Source organism: Halichoerus grypus, chromosome 1 (assembly GCF_964656455.1).
Source record: "Halichoerus grypus chromosome 1, mHalGry1.hap1.1, whole genome shotgun sequence".
Lineage (NCBI taxonomy): Eukaryota > Metazoa > Chordata > Mammalia > Carnivora > Phocidae > Halichoerus > Halichoerus grypus.
Genome location: NC_135712.1, coordinates 154,766,951 through 154,772,950, shown reverse-complemented (window position 1 = coordinate 154,772,950; position 6,000 = coordinate 154,766,951). Strand labels below are relative to the sequence as shown.

The window sequence follows — 6,000 nt, the reverse complement described above, 5'->3', positions numbered from 1 at the left end:
CTCAGTGCTCCCTATTTTGACCCCTAGTTTTGGATCCTATTCCTCCCGGGGTGGGGGTGGGGGGGCACACACGTTGGAAGGGATGTGGTCAAATCAGGCAAGGCCCATAGAGCTCTGGCGCCTGACAGGGCATTGGCGAGTGGAGGGCAGGCGCCCAGGGCGTTGCGGCGGGGAGCTGGGGGTGTTGGGGACCAGCCAGGTGCTCACAGACCCGCCAGCAACGCACTGGCGCCACGGAGAAGCCGAGACGTTGGCCCTCCCAGCTTCCTAGAGAGGCCGCCGAGGCCCGGGGCGGCGGCGCGCGTGCGCGACCCGCGCCGACCGAGAGACCGGAGCGGAGCTGGGGGCCCTGGGCAGGTGGTGTGGCCGGAGGACCGACTGTCGGGGGCCTGGGGAGTCGGTGAGCGGCCGGGCGGGGCGCGGGGCAGTCGGGGGCCGCTGGCCGGCGCAGGGTTCGGGAGGGCGGCGGGGGCGTTCGGCCCCTCCCGGGCTGAGAGTAAGGGGGCGGGGGGCCGGCTGAGGCCCGGCCTGGAGGCTGCGCCCGGGGCGGTGGTCTAGCCGGGGATCCGATGCCAGCGTCGTTGAGGCGCGTATCTGGAAGCGCTTTGCAGCCCGGGGCAGAGTTGGGAGTAATGGCTTCTGCGCTTTATCCTTTCTCCCAATTATGCAAACAAAGCGTACTCATTATGGACGATTAGATGACGCGGGTGAGTGCCAGAAAAGTAAGAGTAACCGCAATCCGCAGAGTTTCGTCTGGATGCTTCCTGACACTTTAAAATTTGTTCATATTTATGCAGACTCGTATACATAAATATATGTATTTATTTATTACGAAATTGGATCATACCATTGCTTTTTAAAAACTTCTTTTAGTATTATGGTGATACAGAAATACTGTGCTAAGATATACATAGTATTTACCATAGGATACAATAAAATTTACCATTTTAACCATTTTAAAGTGTGGCATCATTCGGTGGCATTAAGTACATTCCTACTCTTGCTTCTTGAAAGTTATACTTTAAACCGGCGGGATGCATTTGTTCACATGGTGGTCAAAATTGGTGCCAGCATCATGGCATCACTAAGACATATTTCTGAGAGTATAATGACAAGAAAACATTTTGTTTTCAGTTTATTTTCCGTAGTACACATTACATAAAGCTGTAAGTGCTCAACAAATGACGTTTGTGCAGAAAAATAGTAAAGTCTTGTTTATTAGGGTGATTGTCTCTTTTCAAAATGAAAGCGAAGTATATAAAAAGGGAGTTTTTATTTTTGTAATATATTTTTTTTACAGGTTTTGTTTTAATAAAGGGGAGTTTTTAAACAGAAGGTACAGCTCCAACTTAAAACCACTGTACTGCCTCAGACTTGCATAGGCCTCGGAAACCAGAGAATGGTCTCCTTCTAGGTTAAAAGTGGTGGCCAGGAAAGAACACCATCCTGTTTCAAACTGTTTGTAGTTCAAGAGGGAAAACTCATTAGTATTAGGTACATGGTTTGCAGGGAAATGTCAGTGAGTGGTTTTAGTTGTAATTTGATGAAGGAATTTCAGAGAACTTGCATCTGGGTGGACGTGTGTGCATCTGTGTGTGTATTGAGGGTCTGATGAATGAGGGTGCTCTTACATGTCATGTTAATGCTGGAGAAAGGCAGACAAATTTTGGTTAAAAGCCGTAATCCTTCCTGTAGGTCGAAATGATGGGAATGTTTTGAAGATAAACCTCAATATAGACTTATAAAGGAAACTGAGAACAGCATCAAAAATATTAACTATGCCACTTTAAGTTTTCTGTGGCTCCTGGTGTCCAGGAAGTCTTAGTGCATCATAACCATTCTGTGATATCGGAGAGTTGCTCCAGAGTAAATATACGTAACGTATAGTAACTGTAACTTAATCTTACTTGGCAGTCTTCAGTATTTTTGTATCAGAAACGCTCTGACGGAGCTCCCTCAGGTGAATCATTGCTGTACAAGATTGAATTTTTGAGCTTAAACTTTGCCTTCCCTCATCTTAAAGCTTTTAGCCTTCTTCCTTGTTTTATTATACTGCATCGCTCTGGACACTGTCTAACATACCTGTGTTTTCTTCACTTCGTTGTCTGTCTTCCTATGAGCTCTGCAAGGCAGTATTTCTATTTATTTATTTATTTATTTAGTTAGTTAGTTAGTTAGTCTCATTCACTACAGAGACCTTAGTGCCTGGGGCACAGTAGGTGCTCAGTAGATACTGTTAAGTTAATAAAAGAATGACTCTGAATTGGAGATAAGAATGACAGTATATGGTATCTTTGATTGCCAAGTTAATTTTTAAGCTAAAAAAATAAATCAGAAAAAAACGATAACACGCTTCCTCAATTCAAAAAACCTTTTTTTTTTAGTAATTGTAGACATACAGGGGGTTGCAGAAATTGTACAGAGTTCCCTTATATTCTTTACTCAGTTTACCTAAAGTTAACATCTTGCATAACCATAGTACAGTCATCAAACTTAAGAAATTTACAGTGGCACGGTACTATTAATTAAACTGCTGACTTTAATTAGAGTCCATCAGTTTCTCACTAGTAACCTTTTTCTGTTCCAGGATCCAATCTAGAATCCCTCATTCCATTTAGTTGTCACGTCTCCTTGTTTTCCTTTAGTATATGACATTCTCTCCATCTTTCCTTGTTTTTTGCGACCTTGAAGCTTTTGAAGTATGTTGTGCTGGTATTTTTAATGCCTCTCACTTTGGTTTTGTCGGACGTTTTCTCCTGCTTCGATTGAGGATGGTGTTGATATGTCTTATTACTGTTGATATTAATTTTGATCTAGTGGTGTCTGCCACGTGTCACCACTGTAAAGATACTGTCTTTCTCTTTGTAACTAGTGATTGTTTGGGGGAAGATACTTTGAGACCTTGCATAACAATATCCTGTTTCTCCTTAACTTTCACCCACTAATTAGCCTTCCTGGTGGATCTTTATTATTATGATGATGATGATGATGATGTTATGTTAATCACCATACATTACATCATTAGTTTTTGATGTAGTGTTCCATGATTCATTATTTGCGTATAACACCCAGGGCTCCGTGCAGAATGTGCCTCTTTAATACTTCCTGGTGGATCTTATTAGTGTAATGGTCTAATGGTGACTTTCATTTCTGTTATTCCCTCTGCAGTTATTAATTGGAATACTTTCTGAGGAAGAGTTGTGTCTTGTTTCCCTTTGTTTTATTTATTCAGTTAGTTATACCAGTGTGTGATGTTGGGTATGTATTCTTTGAGGTATGATGCAGTGCTGATATTACTTATTTTGTTGCTTAAATTATTCTAGCCTTGGCCATTGGGACCTCTTTGCAGTTGACTCCTGTTGCCTCTTGAAGTGCCCACATCCTTTTTGTTGTCTTTCCCTGACTTTCTGGCACCACAGAATACTCATGTTGTATCTTCCCTTCCCCAGCCCTGGAGACCACCACTTCTCCAAAGAGCCCTAGTTCCGTTTATTGGAGAATGGTATGGAGAAACCAAGTTTGGCGTGCTCGGTTTGAGGACAGACAGTCATTTCTTAATTGATATATTTAAGTATAACGTAACATTCCAATTATGTACTGGAAGCAGTCTTTCTTGTTTCCTTACCAGCGTATGAAATAAAGCATATGTACCCTTACAATGGTAGGAAAAACACAAGAGTAAGAGACTGCTTAATGAGGATTTTAAAAGAAAATAAAATCACATTGTGTATGAGTTGAAGAAGCAAAATGACAAAAGATAAAGAAAGAAAGAGAGGGAGGGAGGAGGTGTGGGGGAGGGAGGGAGGGAGGGAGGAAGGATGGAAAGGAAGGAAGGAAGGAAGGAAGGAAGGAAGGCAGGCAGGAAAGAAGGAAGGAAAGATGGGAATGTCCCTGAGAAATGGCCAGGTAATTGCTTGGGATTTTCCCTGTTCTTTACAAAGCCATTTTCATTGTGGGATTGAGACTGGGGTTAAGGTATGAAGCTCTGGGAGAAGAAGCCTGATGAGCTCAGGTTTCCTCCTAGGCCTGGGATGAGTGAAGTTTTTCTTCTGTTCTCAAAAGCTAGTTGGGACATGGAGAAGCCCTGAGGCATTAGGATACCTGAATTTAACCGTGCAGGTTCAGCTCACTGGCCCCCATGTCCTTACTGTGCTCTGGATCTTTCATCCAGAATCCAATAGGCCCTGGGGGTCTTCTCTGGGTTCATGGTTGCAGAAGCTGGACTAACCCCTTCTTTGGTTGAAGGCCTGGAATCCTTTGCCAAATTCCTGGCTTTTGCCCTCAGTTTCCTGTCTGTCAGTCTTCTCATCACCTCTGTCCAGATACTTCACTGATCTCTTCAAACATTTCTGTAACAGCTGCTTCAGAACAGGTCTGCTTGGAGGCTTATTTTTGGTGCTAATTGCACTGTGGGTCTCCATTTCCTGAGATAGGTCTTGCCGCTTACATTTCCTGGTGGATGCATTTCTTCAAAATATTTGTCTCTGGCCTCAAGTTCATTCTCTTTAGGCTCACTGCCAGGTTTCTGGTCACCTGAGCAGCTTTCCAGTTCTTTCATACTTCAGTTTCTTTCTCTTCTCCAGTCTGTCCTACAAGTTTGTCGGGGAAAGTCTCTGTCCCTCTTTCTCTTGACTTTCAGCTTCCTTCTGAGCAGTCGTTTCTGCTACCTGTTTGTGCTGCTGGGGCTCAGCAAGGCTGGAGCCTGCCCCTCTTGCTCCTGAAGCACCGTTTCCTCTCAGCCTTCTTTTGTTGTTGCTGGTCTTCAAGTCTGTCTGTGGGCCTTCAGCCACTTACTTTATCATTTCCCTCCTTTTCCTTTGCTTTTGTTTTCTCAAATACTTACTCTTCTTTTTCTCCCCTAGTTTTCACAGCAAGGCTTCATTTCTCTGCCAGAACTTTAGCAGACTCCTCAGCGTGCATGATCCTTAATGTAGTCCTTTATTTGACTTTTCATGCCCTGAGAGCAAGAGTGTAGTTTCTTTCTGTTAGCGGGATGGCAGCGTGCTTTCTGGTGTGAGCCTCTTTCCGTCTGTGTTTAGTCATTATTTTTTGTCTGTCCTGATAGCATTGGCTGAGTCTGGAAGATGTTCAATAGGTACTGAATAGGAAGATGTTGAATAGGCACTACAAAGAGGGGAAGGCTTCTGGGCGAAGGTAGTGATTTGTTTAAATGTACTTAGTGATGGTGGCAGATGGAGGGTGGTTTCAGGGGAAGATGAGCATCATTTGTGAGCATCGTTAGAGGATGAAAATAAAAATGGCGGCTCTCTGATCTCCAGCCGGAGAGCTGAAAGATAAGGACCCCCACATTCAGTGCGCTTTCAGGGAAAAGCAATCATTTTTGTCTTCCCAGTTTCAACCTCACTCTGTGTTCACCCAGCCTGTGACCAAGCGTTTTTTATCTCAGACACACTGCCCTGTTTCAAATTTCGAAGCCCTATAGATTCCTACCTTACACGTCCACGCTGCTCCTCCTGGGGAAGGGTGAGAGTCTTGCTGGGATTCTGCTGCTTGCAGGGCCGCTGCTCGGGGATTGGTCGCTGCTGGTGCATGCACCCACTCTGCACTCCCCAGGGAAGGGATAGGGTCTTGCCCTTGTTCTGCGGTTTGATGGGCCCCTGTTCAGAGAGCAGTCCACCAATCCTGCCCCACTTCGTGGTTTATGGCAAACCCAGCTGAGAGCCCGCTGGGCTCGCTGATTGCAGCCGGCTTCCCCACTCCGATTTGTGGGAGCTCTGCTGCACTCAGGCACCTCCATTCATTCTGTGACCCTGGGGATCCTCAGACCACACTGTCCCATCCAGGATTCCGCCCTGTTTCACCACTTGAGCGCCTTTCAGGCAGGGACTTCCCTCACTGGAGCAGACTTCTAAAAGTTCAGATTTTGCCCGCTGCTGCTATATCATTTTCCCTTAGCTGGCTTATGGAGGCTCTCTCGTCCCATGGTTTATCTTTCAATAAATTGCCTCAGATTCACTTCTCCGCCCCTCCTACCTTGCA

General features: G+C 45.1%; 1 protein-coding gene across 2 annotated transcripts in view; it reads left to right on the top strand.

The window, feature by feature from the left end:
• Positions 1-271: 271 nt before the first annotated feature.
• ZNF445 (zinc finger protein 445) overlaps positions 272-6,000 on the top strand; it is a 56,377-nt gene continuing 50,648 nt past the window's right edge. Inside the window, exon 1 of one of the 2 annotated variants that reach the window (XM_036111221.2) lies at positions 272-400. The gene's annotated coding sequence lies outside the window, so the exon portion shown is untranslated. The remainder of the gene's footprint in view (positions 401-6,000) is intronic. The other variant, XM_036111220.2, reaches the window with a different exon arrangement.